The sequence below is a fragment of the Hippopotamus amphibius genome, chromosome 2, assembly GCF_030028045.1.
Source record: "Hippopotamus amphibius kiboko isolate mHipAmp2 chromosome 2, mHipAmp2.hap2, whole genome shotgun sequence".
In the NCBI taxonomy this organism is placed as follows: Eukaryota; Metazoa; Chordata; class Mammalia; order Artiodactyla; family Hippopotamidae; genus Hippopotamus; species Hippopotamus amphibius.
The window spans coordinates 218557627-218574152 of NC_080187.1; the positions used below are offsets into that span (position 1 = coordinate 218557627).

The following is a 16526-nucleotide window of genomic DNA, read 5'->3' on the forward strand; positions in this document are numbered from 1 at the left end:
ATAGAGATTCCTGGAGCAAATGGGTGAGTGTGACACGTTCACAGGATCAAGATCAGCATACAAAAATAAACTGCATTTCTATATACTAGCGAAGAAAACAACGAACCCATGTTCACCACTGCACACGAGCAATGCATACATGGTCAAGTTAAAATACAAAACCATTTATAATAACTTAGTAAACAGAAGAAATACTTAGTTATAAACCTAGCAAAACATGTACAGGATTATGTGCTTAACGTACAAAACTCTGATGAAAGAACTAAAAGAAAATCTAAATAAATGAGGTACACAATGTGACATACTGTGTTCACGGACTGGAAGACTCAACAGTAAAGATGTTAAACCTCCCCAAAATGATCTATAGGTTTAATGAAATTCTTATCAAAATCCCAGCAAGATTTCTATAAATATAGACAAGTGTACTCCATAATTGGCAAAGGAACTAGAAGAGCTCAAACAATTTTGAAAAATAAAAATAATATGATTAATCAATCACTCTACCCAAATTTAAGACATTATATAGCTACAGCTTATTACATGGCCACACAGATCAATAGCACACAATAGAGAACCCAGAAACAGACCTACACAAGTATAGCCAATTGATTTTTTTGTTTTGGCTGCATTTTTAAACAGCTTTATTGATATATACTTCATATACCCTAAACTTATCCTAGTTAAAAAATGTAATTTAGTGGTTCCTGTAATATTACATTAAGTTTTTAAAATTGTGATAAATAACATAAAATATTTTTCCTCCTTTAAGCATTTACTTATTTATAAATTGGAGTATAGTTGATTTACAATGTTGTGTTAGCTTCAGTTGTACAGCAGAGTGATTCAGTTACACACACACACACACACGTATATTCTTTTTCAGATTCTTTTCCCTTATAGGTTATTATACAATATTGAGTACAGTTCCCTGTGCTATACAGTAGGTCCTTGTTGGTTATCTATTTTATATATAGTAGTGTGTATATGTTAATCCCAAACTCCTAATTTATCCCATAAGTAAAATAAAAAATAAAGTAATAATTAAAATAAAAATAAAATTAATAATGAAATAAAAATAATAAATAAAATAATCAAATTTGCCATTTTAACTTTTTTTAAGATTAAAATTCAGTAACATTAAAAAAATATAAAGTGCTTCACAAATTTGCATGTTATCTTTGCACAGGGCCCATGGTAATTTTCTCTGAATCACTCCAGTTTTAGTAAATGTGCTGCTGAAGTGAGTGCTGGCCAACTGACTCTTGATAAAGGCAAAAATGTAAATTAATGGAGGAAGAAGAGTCTTTTCAAAAAATGGATATCTGTTTGCAAATTGGATATCCATCAGCAAAAACACAATAAAATAAGTAAAAAACCCACAACCTCACATTTTATACAAAAAATTCAGTCAAGATGGATCATAGATTTATATGTAAAACACAAACCTATAAAATCTTTAGATGAAAACATAGAAGAAAATCATTGGGACCCAGGGCTTGGAAACATCAAAAGCAAAACTAATAAACTGGACTTGTTCAAAATTTAACTCTTTTTGGTCTGAGAAAGACCCTTAATGTTAAGAAGGTAAAATGACAAGCTACAGGCTGGGAGAAAATACTTGTAAGTCACATACCTGACAGAAGACCCATATCTAGAATATATAAAGAACTCTCATAATTCAACACTATAAGAAAAACATTCCAGCTGGAACACTGGCAAAAGCCCTGAAGAGGCTACCTATAAAGAAAGGCTCCAAAGAATACGTACAGATGGCCAAAAAGCACATGAAAAGATGCTCAGTATCGCTCATTATTAGAGAAATGCAAATCAAAACTACAATGAGGTATCATCTCACACTAGTCAGAATGGCCATCATCAAAAAGTCTGCAAATGATAAATGCTGGAGAAGGTGTGGAGAAGGGAATCCTCCTATATTGTTGGTGGGAATTTAAATTGGTGCAGCCACTATGGAGAACAGTATGCAGATTCCTTAAAAAACTAAAAATAGGGCTACCATATGATCCACCAATCTCACTCCTGGACATATATCCAGAGAAAACATGATTCAAAAAGATACATGCACCCCTGTGTTCACTGCAGCACTGTTTACAATAGCCAGGACATGGAAGCAACCTAAATATCCATCAACAGATGAATGGATAAAGAAGAGGTGGTATACATATACAATGGAATATTACTCAGCCATAAAAAAAGAATGAAATGATGCCACTTGTAGCAACACGAATGGACCTAGAGATTGTCATACTAAGTGAAGTAAGTAAGAGAAAGATAGATACCATATGATATCACATCTATGTAGAATCTAAAATATGACCCAAATGAACTTATTTATGAAACAGAAACAGACTCACAGACTTAGAAAACAAATGTGTGGTTACCAAAGAGGAAAGGTGGAGCGGGGAGGGATAAATTAGGAGTTGGGATTAACTTATACACACTTCTATATATAAAACAGATAACCAACAGGACCTACTATACAGCACAGGGAACTCTACTCAGTATTCTGTAATATCCTATATGGGAAAAGAATACGAAAAAGAATGGATATATGTATATGTATAACTGAATCACTTTGCTATACACCTGAAACTACCACAGCATTGTAAATCAACTATACTCCAATATCAAATAAAAACTAAATTTAAAAAAGCCAACAATTAGATCTAATTAATTAAAAAATTAAAAAAATAAAGGCTTTCAAGTTTAGAACTATCACTGCTACTGCAGCCAGTACGTAAATGGGGCTCAAGATGATTAAACAGCAACACCCAGGCCTTGTGCCCGGAGAGGTTTGTGGGTGTAACTTAGAGAACACCCCAAAGACGGACACCCAAAAGGGATGAAGGTCAAAGTGTGCAGACACTGGGCCTTCCCTGTTGCGGAACAGAGAGGGGAAGGGATTCAAACCAATCTTTCAGCACTGCCTGCACCAGGGTGTCACCAATAGGGCAGAAAGAGCCAGTCCTACCCACACGAAGCACTTAAATTTGAACTTGAGCCAATTTGGGCCGAGGTGGAGACATCTTTGCAGTTATGGCATCTGCTCCTAAGGACTGCTGGGTAGAGTGGACAGGCTGTCCTTGGTGGTGCTCAGTGCCCAAACCACAGGTTTCACGATGCCTTTTAAGTGACTGTCCTAGGGTAGTGCAGTGCCAGGCAGAATTAAGCTGCCAGGAGCTCCCCTGGAGATGTGTGAGATACAGGAGCGGGCCAGTGGGCAACCAACACCTCAGTAAAGAAGGGTGTGGCCAGCAGGGCAGAGGTATCCCACCTCAGGAAATCCATCTCCAATGGGAACGAGCGGGCACCATGAACACGGGACCACATGTCCGGTCAGCACTGCACTTCCTCCTGAAACCAAGCAGGACCTTGAGGGCATCCTGGGCACAGAAGGCTTTCTGTGTCCCCCATTTCTCAATTTCAGGAAATAGGCTTCATTCAGCCTCCATGACTTTCCCTGAGCTCCAATGGGCAGGTTCAAACATTTGCTAATCAGGGAAGGGAGGGGATGCAGAGACAAGGGAGGAGCAATGGTCCCCCCTCAAGGGATATACATAACAATACCTTTGAGCTGTTTTGCAGATACTGGAAGCCCACCAGACAGGAGCAGTTAACTGTATGCTGCCCAGGAGCATGTAGACCCCAGACCAGTTGGAACCAGAAGGTTGATCTCCCCACCAACCAATCAGAAGAATGTCCATGAGCTGATCACACCCTCTTTGAACCATTACTATAAAATTCCTCACTAGTCCCTCTAGGTCGGGACATACAGTTTTGAGGACATTAGCCCACTGTGGCTCCCTTTGTCTGGAAAAGCAATAAAGTTATTCTTTTCTACTTCACCCAAAACTCTGTCTCCAAGATTTAATTCAGTATTGGGGTACAGATGCTGGATTCGGTTTCACTCTCATCACCCCTGAATGAGCTGGCATTGCACAGGAGTTGCATTTGTGAATTAACCATCTTTTATTTTCTACATTTGGTCTCTGGCAACTTGGGGCCTTGCTGACCCTGGAGAAATGGCCTCTCTAGGGTCAATTCCTAGAGGTAGTAAAGAACCCATCCTCAAGTTGCCTTCACATACAAACCAACCAATCCAGAGCCTGCATCCCAACCACAACCTCTACTGGGGTCTCACACTCCAGGCCACTGTCTCTGCTGACCTCATCACCCCAGGGCCAGGAACCCAACAACTAGGGACATCCCCTAGGGCCCTGAACCTACTGAAACTACTGAAACCAGCCAATCCTAAGCCTACTTACCCTGCCTGGCCCTGTTGTTCCCATGGAAACCGCAGTAAAAGCTCTTGCCCACATTTTCTCCTCACTCCCTCTGCCTCCTGACTTCCCTGGTGCTTCCCCACTGTGGCCCCTCGTGGTGTGGCATGCCCCCTCCTCCAGGGAACTCTGAGTCACAATCTTTCCAATGGCAGTCGTCTCCTGATCTGTCACTTTATAATGCCTCAAATTATCTATTAATTCACTATGTTTTAAACTAATTTGTCCTTGAGATTATGACTCAACCTCCCTTTCTACACAATGTGGCTCTGTTCTTCACAACAAGACTTTTGGGTTGCTTCATCAAACCCTGAATTAAAGGGGACTCTTTAGAATATTGATAAAGAGATGGAACCAACACCCAGGTTGGTTTACAGAGTGCGCGAAGGAAGTCAGCAGCCTGTCTCAGGGAATGAAGCCCACATGCAGGGTGAAACCCTGGGCACCGTAGCAACAGGGGCATTTATGCGAGGTGTGAATGGAAAAATGTCACCTGCGCTATCAGTAAAGAAAGGATCCTGCAGCCATCAAGCCATCCCATTACAGCCTCCTTGGATGGTGAGCCCTGAGGGAACTCAGGATGGAAACAGGATGCCCACCATCAAGCTATCGGTCACTGCAGCACCCCTGATGGTGTGCCCTGAAGGGACTCATAATGAGAAACCACAGGACACTGGCCCCAGATAGCTGAGGTGCACATCAAAAACATGATTTCAATGAGCCTAGACTTTTACATCTTCCCATATATAGAAAAGCACTAAATTCCTTAACTTGAGATGTCTGATTTTCTCTAATTAACAGTAATCTTTTGATATTCCGACTACTTGGTCTTTGTGGCAAAAAACTCCTATATAACCTGGCTCCTCCCTTCAGAGCTTTCCCTCAGAGCTATCTGAGAGGCTGCCACCCAGGCTTAAGTCCTCAGTTCTGTCCACCAAATAAAACATAATTTTCAACTTTTAGGCTGTGCTTTTTTTTTTTTTTTTTTACTTGACAGAGGTCTAGGTCAGAGTCTGGGGGCACCAGAGTTTCTTCCCATTCTGATTGTGGTTTAGTTGAGGACACACATCGGACAGAAATGTCACTGTGACCAAAACAGAATGAGAATGGGCAGCGAGGGAATGAGCCTTACTCTAAACCTTGCTAACTGGCGGGTTCCTGAGCTGATGAAAGCTTGATTTCCCAAACCAGTAAAGAGAAGCATTCCATCCTAAAAAGGTGTGAGGAATGAAGAAGGTGTATTATCTAGCAGGCCCTTGACTTAAAGGGGATGTGAAGTGGGCAGCACGCTCACAGTTACTCTATCAGGGTGTAGTCCAGAGTGATGTCATGGCTTTGCCGCCACTCTCGGGGAGCAGCTCCCCAAGGCAGCAGCCAGCGCTTCCTGCTACAATGTGCTGGGTTCCAGCATCTCAGTTTCTTCCCTGTGCATTAAATCACATCACCTCAAAATTGTTTTCCTGCCTTTCTTTCCTGCTCGCTCTTGCCTTGCCTTAATTCCTTTTTTCTTTCTGTTTTATTTAATTTTTTTTTATTGAAGTATAGTTGATTTACAGCACTATGTTAGTTTCAGGTGTACAGCACAGCGATTCAGATATATATATATATATATTCCTTTTCAGATTCTTTTCCCTTATAGGTTATTACAAAATATCGACTATAGTTCCTGGTGCTATACAGTAGGTCCTTGTTGGTTATCTATTTTATATGGAATAGTGTGTATATGTTAATCCCAACCTTCTCATTTATCCCTCCACCCCCTTTCCCCTTTGGTAATCATAAGTTTGTTTTCCATGTCTGTGAGTCTATTTCTGTTTCATAGATAAGTTCATTCATGTCATATTTTAGATTCCACATATAAGTGATATCATATAATGTTTGTCTTTGTCTTACTTCACTCAGTATGATAATCTCTACGTCCATCCATCTTGCTGCAAGTGGCATTATCTCTTTTTTTCTTTTTTACAGCTGAGTAATATTCCATTGTCTATATGTACCACATCTTCTTTATCCGTCCATCTGTCGATGGACATTTAGGCTGCTTCCATGTCTTGGCTATTGTAAATAGTGCTGCAGTGATCACTGGGGTGCATGTATTTTTTCAAATTAGAGTTTTCTTTGGATATATGCCCAGGAGTGGGATTGCTGGATCATATGGTAGTTCTATTTTTAGTTTTTTAAGGAACTTCCATACTGTTCCTCTTACCTTAATTCTTATCGCCACTCTTCATAATTCTGCAAACCTCAATTGCTATAAATCACCTTGAAGCCACCTGACTCTCCGGGGGAATAAATTCTAAATTGCATGATGATATCTGCAAAACCTACAGAGTCTTGAAAAAATGGGAAAAAACAAACTCAAGAACGAGAAAGGTTTTACGTCCCTAATGCCTCTTAGAGAAAGATATTTTGCTGCCTAGCAAACATGCAGAATGCCCCCGTTTTAAGTTTGAGAGCCGATCCCGTGGTTTGCACTGAGGTTGCAAGAACATAATGCATATTTGAGATAACTGGAAATAAGGGATAAGCAATGCATTTTGTTTGTGTCATCTCTGATTAAGATGCACCACTTGCATTCTTTAAGGCTCTCCTTATAGGTAAGTTGTGAGTGGCTGGTTAGCCACATACCAGGAGAGTGGCCCGAAAGAGGAATTTTCCCTCCTCCTTCTTCAGCTGGTTACTGTGTTTTTCTCACATTCTTTGGCAAAGATTGCTTGAGCACCTACAAATGCAAGCACTGTGCTGCAAAGAAGCATAGCTCTGCCCCAGGGCATAAGGCGGGGTCCTGCCCTGAAGGCCTTCCTGGGATTACAGGAGACCTGTCCCACACAGGTATGACAGGCCCTGCAGCCTTGGCCTCAGGCAGTGCTGAGTAGGGAGCTAGCTACCTGCCCAGGTAAATATTCCAGGAGACTGAATGAGCATGACTTGGGGGATATAATCCAAATACAATTTATTTCTTGCCTCCATCTGACCTTTTTAAATGTATTCAGTTAGAGGAACTCAGAAGGGATGTTCCTTCCACTGGGTGAGAATCTGGCCCACTCCCTGATTTACAAACACAACCTGCATCATAAATGGACTGTTCTCTGTCCTCCTGGTGTTAATCCACACCTCCATCTCTCAGGCTGCATTTAAGGCCAGCTTTCCCCTCTGGCCCATGGTGGGGGCTCTTACCTGCTGTGAAAGGGACAGGCCTGCCATCTTTTGCTGACTGGAAGCAGGAGGAGGGTACTCCACATCCTATGCTCTGCCCCAGGCCTAGCAGATGCTGAAGGCTCACTTGCCTTTGCAGGTGTTTTTATTGGTTCCTTGGAGATTTCCAACATGGGGTCACTTACTTGCAGTTTCCTTGACCTAACTGGCCACATGCCTGCTTTTCATGGGGGCTTGTAGCAACTTCAGCCTTAAGAATCTGACATACATCTCTGGTTTCTTGTTGTTGGGGTCCTTCTGCCCCTCCAAGTGGCCCCAATGAAAGGGCCCAATGTGATTAACAGAGCCTCCAGGAAGGTGGGCTGATCTCTTTCCTCACCCCTAGATGCCCAGGTGAGGACAAGACCCTGGTCTACTCTGCTCCCAACCAAGAGATGGCACCTTGTTCTCCAGTGTCCCCACTGATCCTCAGCCTAAGGGCCCTGAGTGACAGGTAGGCACTCCTCTCTCCCCCATTAGACAGAGGGGCTGACACCTGTGTTCTAATGGCCTTTGCAAACATTTCTCATCACAGAACCCCTTCTTCCACACCTGATTTCTTCCTTTAGATTCTCGATCAACCTGAGAAGCCCAAAAAACCAAGGGAGTGATTCTAGCTCATATCCTTCCTAACTGGTGGACTTTGACCTGGCGCCTCACTTTGGAATTTAGTATCTGTTACACTTAAATATTGACATCCTGTTACAGGCAGCTTTACAAAGGAGGTCATCCTTGACTGACATGACATAATAGAGTATTTGAGAGATCTGTTTCCACAGGAAAAGTGCTGAGTCAATGGGATGGCCATATGAGCATGTGTATCTTGATCCCTACCTCACAGCATACAAAACCAAGTCCACATTGATGATATTTCTGAATGTGAAGGGTAAAACAACAAAGCTTCTAGAAAGTTATATAGGACCTTTCTAAACTTGGGATGGGCAAAGATTTCTGAAACAGGATGCCAAACTACCAACTATTAAAATAAGTGATAAAACAGACACACTACCATTAAGAACTTCTTTTTGCTAGAAAACATTATTAAGAGGGTAAAAAGGCAAACTACATGGAGAGAAAAGATCACTGAAGTCCATAAAACCAAGAAAGGGCTGCTATTCGAAAATATACAGAAGAAGTTAATAAGAAATAGCTAAACGCAATAGAAAAATGGAAAGACATCTGAACATGTACTTTAGGACACCTGAATTGCCAAGAATCAGTGAAAAGTTGCTCAACCTCATTAATTATCAGATAAATTAAAATTGCAATTAGATACCCACTGGATGGCTAAAATTAGTAAAACAGAAAATACCAAGTATCGATGAAGATGTGAGCAACTGGAGCCCTCCTATGGGGCTGACAAGAGTGTAACTGGTTACAACTTTGGAAAATTATTTGGCAGTGAGACAGGAGGAAAAGGGGCAGGACACAGATGCTAGATAATGAAGAAGGGGCGCAGCTGTTGGGATGTGATAAGCTGGAATCAGCTGAACCAAGGTGGCTTTGGGAAGAGTCCAGTCATTGACCTTTAGCTTATTATACCCTCGCTGTAACACTAAAAATCATTTCCCCTTATGCCATGACAGTTCTGAGGAGGACCATAAAAGGCCAAAAACTAGCAGCAGCTCAATTCCTGGGAAATCCCCACCCTACCCCAAAATAGCAAGAATATTCCTCCCTCTTGTTAGCCTGTGAAATTACTTAACCCATAAAACCCTATGACCCTGTGCCTTGGGGCCACTCACATTCTGAGACAGTCCTCATTCTGCCTGTGGAGTGTGTCTCTCTCCAAATAAACTTGCTTTCCCTTTACTCTAGCTCACTCTTGAATTCTTTCCTGTGCAAAGCCAAGAACCCTCACTTGGTGGTCATAAGGGCTCCTGCAGGTCCCAGGATATGACATCTCCCTCTCCTGCAACAGCAGGACCCGATCACACATATACAACATACATGCACACTGTGTGTCATACATACACAGGATGACCAGCAGTTTCAGAACTTGGCATATATATAACCAAGATGTATACATGTCTACCAAAACACAGGGAAAATATTCTCATAGCAGCGTTGCTCATAGAGAACTAGAAGCAACCCCAATGATAATCGATGGTATAATGGGTACACTGGTGTGTCGTCAGTCACACATGGACAAACAGCATGTTAGCAGCATAGTATGAATGAATGACCCAGTGGTACACACAACAGACATACTAATCGACCCATCACATGAAGTTTAAAAATAAGCAAAAATAATCTGCAGGTTACAGGTTATCACAATGGAGAGAGTGGGTAGAGGAAAAAAGAAGCAGGGTGAGGAAAAAACACAAGGGGGCAGAATGGCTGCAGATAATGCTCTATTCTTTGGTCCAAGAGGTGATTACGAAGCAATACTTGCATTTTTATAACTCATTTTGATGTGAGTTTTTCAGAAGGTGTGTTATACTTCAGTAAGAAGGATGGGCAATAAGGATCTATGGACCATAAAAGAACCCTACGTAAAATTAATAAATAGGCTCATGAAGGACTTCTCCAATCCAACTTCTGTCTGCACACATTTTTGAAAAACAGCCTTATTGGCATGTAGCTGGACATCTGCTAGTATGCTGTTGATTGTTTGACTCGGTATGAATGCTTTTACTCACATCAGCCAATCAGTCAGCCCCTTCCACTAATCCCTTCTCCATACAGCCAGAAAAAACTTGAAAAGATGTAATTTGTATTATGGCTTTCTCTGCTTGAAACCCATCAGTAGCTTCCCACTGCACTGAAATAAAACAAACTTTTAAGCCTTCATTGCTTCCTTCGGTCCTGCAACTCGTGGCCATGCCCACCTCTGCAGGCTCACCTGGCTCCAGGCTGTCCTAGGTCAGCGCTTTAGGCCGAGCCTTCCATCTGTTACTACATATGTGAGTTGATTTCTTCACCCCTTCTTGCACTTTGTCAGAAAAGCTTTCAGAGCGTTTCCCCTCCTCCTCCTTTTATTGCAAGTGTCTGCTTCAATTTCACCCCTTCTGAGAAGCCTTCATTGACTCCCCTGTCTAAACTACCCTCCCCCTCATTTTATTGAAGGACCAATTACTTCCTTCTGTAGCACTATCACAATCTGTAATAACACTACCCATTCATCCATCCATCCACCCACCCACCTGTCTATCTGTCCATCCATCCTGTGTATGCTCTCTGGAGAATTTAAGTTCTGGGAACTTGACTGATTTGAATCTCCAGGACCTAGCAAAGTTCAGGGCATGTAATAGCGACTCAGTAAAGGCATGCTGAAGACATAAGTGAAAATTAAAAAGGGAACTAATCATTCAACATATTCCTCTGCTTTATATCTGAGCATTTCCCCCTTTTGCTAAAATCCAAAATGACTCTTTCTTGAAGAATACATAACTAATATTTTCATTCAACAAAATTGTACTGAGTCCCTCCTAACTCAGCAGCATGCTGCACACAGAGGGTACACTAAGACACAGACACTGCCTATGTTTTAGTGCTGGAGTGAGATTCAAATACATTATTGTGGTTCATACTGGTTTGTAAAGTTACATAATTGCAAAAAAAAAATTATAAAAATGAAAGCAATCATTTTTTTTTTTTTTGGTCAGAAACTCAAAGAAACAACCAGAGAAAAAGGCTTAGAAAGGTTTACTGGTAACTATTCTAATCTATCAATTTTTTAAAAATTCCTTAATTATTTCAATAATGCAGTTTGTATGAACACCTTTATTCTGCGATCTAAAAGCAGATCACATTGTTGAGGTGCATTAGCAAGGATACAGGATGATACAAGAAGTGAGAGTAGGCAGGACTCCACAGCAATGAATGTGGCTGGAAGGAGCAAAGGCCAGCAAACTTGCAAACACAGCAGTATGAGCACCAGGAGAAAGTGCTGTGGGGAAGAAGGGACACGTGCTCTGATGGGGCTCGAATACCTTCCTTACGGCCTCCTCGACAGACAGGTCTCCCTGACCCCAAACACACACATCTAGTTCCAACACGGCAGCCACAGGGATCCCGTTAAACCTAAGCTGGATCAAGTCCCCTGCCCAGGACCCTCCTAAGGCGTTCCATCTTGCTGAGAGGAAAAGCCAAAGTCCTATTGCACCTGACGATGTTTTGAATGGTATAGCACTCTCCTCTGATCCCCTCTGCTTCCCCCTGTCTCTTCTCAGCACCCCCAACCCCTTCTTGGCTGTTCCCTGAAAATGCCAGCACTCACCAGCTGCAGGCCTTGCCCTTCTTCCCTCTTCCTGGACATCCCAACCCCAAGCCTCCTGGCTCCCTTTTCTCCTCCTTCAGATCTTCACAATTAGCTCTTGGCGAAGCCTTCCCAGACCTCCTTGCCTAAACATTCAGCAACCTCTGTGGGTCCGCACTGCTTAAAACCCCCCTTCTCTGCTTTATTCATTCTCTGCAGCCTCACATATATTGCACACATACATACTGTATTTATTGTCTACTGCACTCATTAGAATGTAACTTCCGTGAGGATGTGGAGTTTGTCTATTCATTAACACACAGTGCCTGGCACAAAACAGGTACGCAAGGCATATTTAAAAAACCAAACTGAAATGCAACGAGTTCTATATTTCAAAGGATGTTTCTTACATGTTATTCGGTTTTTCCAATTGGAGGAGCAGTTTTCAGGATGTCTAGTGTACTCTATCATGGAAAATCTATGGCATGTTTTCTATATAGAAAGAAAACTAGTGGCCTTGGGCTGTTCTTTACTCTTAAATCAGTTGGGAAAACTGTCAATGGATTGTTCATCTCTAACCAAAGAAAATCCAACAGCATCAGGTTAGAAACAATGAGGCTCATTTGCTCTTTTTTGCTTTTAAATTTTAATGCTAAAATATTTTGTACCCAGAGACTAATTAAGAAATGTAACTGCTCCCTGTAAAGGCTTAATAAAAATGTAAATGGTAATAATATTAATGGTAGATTAATGAAACATTCTAAAACAGAGAAGGAATTTTGGAAGAGTTTAAAGTTACTGACAAGACAATTGCAGATAGGGAGTCAGGTGATTTATACACATTTTATAGGCTAAGTTTCATCTGTATCACATCCAATAAAGTTATTTGTTTCCATATAATCAGTGTGTGTGGTGTATGCACGCTCGTGTGTGTGTGTGTGTGTGTGTGTGTGTGTGTGTGTGTTCTCTTGAGATAATCGGGATGCAATATGACAGTACAAAATGAGATGGTTTTACAATGGGGGAGAAGGTGCTAGGATGATACCATTAAGTTCTGGCAAAGTCAAAGGCAATGCTGCTTCACATGCATGTTTTTTAAGAATGCAGAGCCTTTCGGCTTTGACTTCTGTCCTGTGCAAAGTAAGTGGCCTCAGGCTACTCCTTCCACTCTGGTGCTCCTGCTCCATCAACATCCCTTTCATACTCTCCCCGCTCACAATCTTCAGTCACCGTTAGCTTTTTACAGCATTTTTCAAGAACGAAAGTTGAAATCGATTAAAAAAGCCCAACTCATTTTCTCTAGCATTTGGGAAAGACATTAATTACCCTGTCCAATACAAAACAATCTAATGATTTTCCTATCCATGTGATCCTTACTTGGTTTCCGTTTTCTGCCATACAATTAAAATTCTCCCTTAATTTAATGGAAGCCATTGAGAAATCATGACAGTGTTGCCCACAAAGCCCAGTGACAGCTGCTGCACATGGCTCACGTGTGTCACGAGCTGAAGGCAAACGCTCTGCCCATCAGCCTCCGCATTGACCCCGAGGCTCCCTGAGGTCAGGACCTGTGTCTTTGTCATCTGATTCTCTACTCAGAGTACAGCCTCTGGCTTGAAGGAGGTGCTCAGCAAAAATCTGTTGACCAGCTGAGTGAATGAACAGATAATTGAGAAGAGGTGGGACCTGGTGTGTAAATGGTAGAGGAAGGAAAGGTCCACCAGCACAGAGACTGGCCTCGGCCTGTGGCAAAACCTCATCGCCCCTTACGCAGTTGCTGGACAGAGCCCAGACGTGCCGTGGGCAGCAAAAGGCCCTGCAGTCCCTCTGCGATCAACAGCGGGGGGAGAAAGTGGTCCACCCAGAATGCCCTGACAGGAACTGAGGGAGGGTGTGGAGGTGGAGTCTGATGGGCAGGGAGAGGGTAGCACCAAAAACACCCTGAGTCCCTTCTATTTCAGTGACCCCTAAATAGCTGTGACGTTTCTGAGGCTGACATAACTTCCACTTTGAGGAAACTGGGCTGTCCTAGGCCCCACAGCAAGTATGTATTCTGTGGCTGTTACCCAAGGCTTCTTAGAGGATATTCCTGGATTTCTCAGAAAGTAGGCAGCTCTTCCTGGACGTCCACTAGCTGGCCCCCAAAGCGCTCCATAGCTGGAAATTGCACGTGTGCAAACCTGCTTCTGAACGCACTATTTAGAAAATGTATAGCCACATGGCATGGAGTGACAGTCTGCACGGAGCGGTGGCCATGAAGGCCATGATGGGACAAGTGTGGGAATGCTGGCTTGAAGGCTGCCTGCAAGGGGGAAGCTGTGGCCCAGGGAGAGCTGGCACAGCTACCACCAGCCAGGAAGCCTGAGGACACCAGAGAGTTAAATTTTGCTACAGAGAATTACAGTCTTCTCAGAACTTGTTCCTTGTCATTCCTTGTGGTTATTATTATTTTTTAAATCACTTAAATTGCACATGGGGCCATGCTGGTGCTGTAGGATGCGCGGGTAAAACGACCCCAGCATGACTTCATCCACACCCCATCTTATGGGACCCAGGGCTTTCAACTGGCTGTCAAAAAGGAAAGTTCTGGATGCCTCGCACAACCGTCCTGGCAGCTATGACTCCAATCCTGGGGCCCCTTGACAGCAGCACCATTGGGAAGAGGGCAGGGAAGATACTGCTGGTCAGTGGTCCCCAGGAGCACCTCAGCACTTAGCAGGACAGTGAAGCCCACCATGGGAGGCAGGCCAGTGGGGAAGAAGTTGGAAGGGTGATGGGGAAACGGAAGACAATGGATGCAGGAGAGCAAGAGTAGGTGGGAAAAGAGGCCAGGATCAGGGGCCCAGCTGAGCAGGAGGGAAACCCTGCAGCAGCAGGCTGACATGGCAGCCTGGTGAGGCCAGGTGGCAGGGCCAGGGATGAAGGGGCTGCCTGGGGAGGGCCGGGAGGCCAGGCCAGCTGCCTCAACCCTCAGACCCTCAGCTTGGCCCCCACAGCATAACCTACCTATGATGGTGGCCCTGGCGTAACTCAGAACACACTATCACCTGATCCACACTCCACCCCTCACTGGTATGATATTGTGGGGCAGGGACCAGCTAAGCGACCAGTTTTGCAGAAAGAAACGCTAGTCCTACACCCTTCTAGACCTTTCCTTTACACACAGATACCCCCTCAGTTTTTTTCAGTGGTATAATTAAGATCCTACTACGTGTCCTTGGGTGATTTGTTTCTCATATGCTATAGACATTTTCCCATGCCCCAGGCCCAGAGCTAATTCATTCCCCCACTGTCTGAGCAACTTTCCATTGTGGGAATGTACTGGGATTCACTGAACTCGTCACGGGCCTTGTGAAATGGGGGCCCTTGTCTGGCTCTCTTTTCTAGCATAGGCAGAAACAGCTGGAGGAGAAATTCCTGGAAGAGAGCTTGCTGGTTCAAAATGGAATTAGAGGTTACATTTAGATAGATAGATATTTAGATAGACAAATGACCCATCACAAATCACAGCCCAGTTATACACCACCACCCACTAACCACGTGAGGGCCTGGCCCCCTGCACCCATGCCAAAAGTAAGTGTCTTTAATCTTTTAAACATCTACCTACTGATGAACAAAACGTGGTACCTCAGACTTTGTTTCTGCTTTTTTTATTTCCTTAATTTGCATTTCCCTGATTACTCATGGGATTGATGAACTTTTCACTTGTATATGGACCATCTGGATTTCTTCTGTGAATCTCTTCTGTATATTCTCTGATTAATTTTACGTCTTTATTTTTCTTATCAATTTGAGGCACTCCTTGTGCATCATGGATATTCAATTTTTAATTAATTTCCCATGATAGCCTGCTTGTCTTTTCATTTTTTTATGATGACTTTCACTTCCAGAAGTTGAAAATGTAATGAAATAAAATCTGTTTCACTTGTATGGCTTGTGAGCTTTGTTACATGCTTAGATCGTCCTTCTCCCAAGTAAACGCTCTTCTCTGACATTTCCTTTGAATAATTCTTATAGTTATTTCTCCCCAATGCTCACAACCTAATGCATCTGGAATTAACCTCTGTACGTGGTAAGGGACTGAGCAAGGGAGTTGCTTCCACATGGATGGCCATGTGTTCCCACACAGTGAACTGGGGTGTCTTCCCATCCCTGATTTCAAATATCACGTTTATCACACACAGAAGATGCCTTTGATGCAGTCCGAAGGACATAAAGAGTGAGTGGTGGGAGCCGTGGTGGGGCTGGCGAGGGTTTCAAGGAACTGAGAGTAAACGGAATGTGTGTGTAGATCTGTGTGTGACCGGCTGGGTGTGCGCGTGTGTCTGTACATGTGGTTGTATGTGTGGGTTCTGTGTGTGCGCTTGTGCATATGGGGGTTGTGAACATGTGGGATTGTTGGGGGGCTGTGTGTATGGTGTGTGTAGTTGTGTGATTGTGTGGTTTAGTGTGTGTAGTTGTGTGTGCAGCTGTGTGGTTGCAAGTGTGTGTGTGTAAGACGCACATGACTGTGTTAGTAGTTGTGTGCGTGTGGTTCTACATATGTGTGTGGGGGGTGGGTTATGCATGTGTGGGATTGTGGGGGGGCTGTGTGTGTGATGTGTGTCACTGTGCAATTGTGTGTGGTTGTGTGGATGAGTGTGTGTGAATATATTGTATGAGACAGATGTATGATTGTGTTAGTAGTTGTGTGTGTGGTTTTGTATATGTTCTGTGGCTGAGTGTATGCGAGGGTGTATGACTGTGTTAGTAGCCGTGTGTGTGTGTGCACTGTGTGTACTATGTGTGTGGTTGTGTGACTGTGTGCGTCTTTGTGTAGTTGAGAGTGCATG

General features: G+C 43.1%; 1 protein-coding gene and 1 non-coding gene across 2 annotated transcripts in view; both read right to left on the bottom strand.

Annotated features, from left to right (window-relative positions):
- LOC130846163 (OTU domain-containing protein 7A-like) overlaps positions 1-16526 on the bottom strand; it is a 351994-nt gene that overhangs the window by 198773 nt on the left and 136695 nt on the right. The gene's annotated exons all lie outside the window — the stretch shown is intronic.
- On the bottom strand, positions 1142-1248 carry LOC130847318 (U6 spliceosomal RNA). The gene has a single exon (XR_009052089.1). It is a non-coding gene; the product is annotated as a U6 spliceosomal RNA (small nuclear RNA).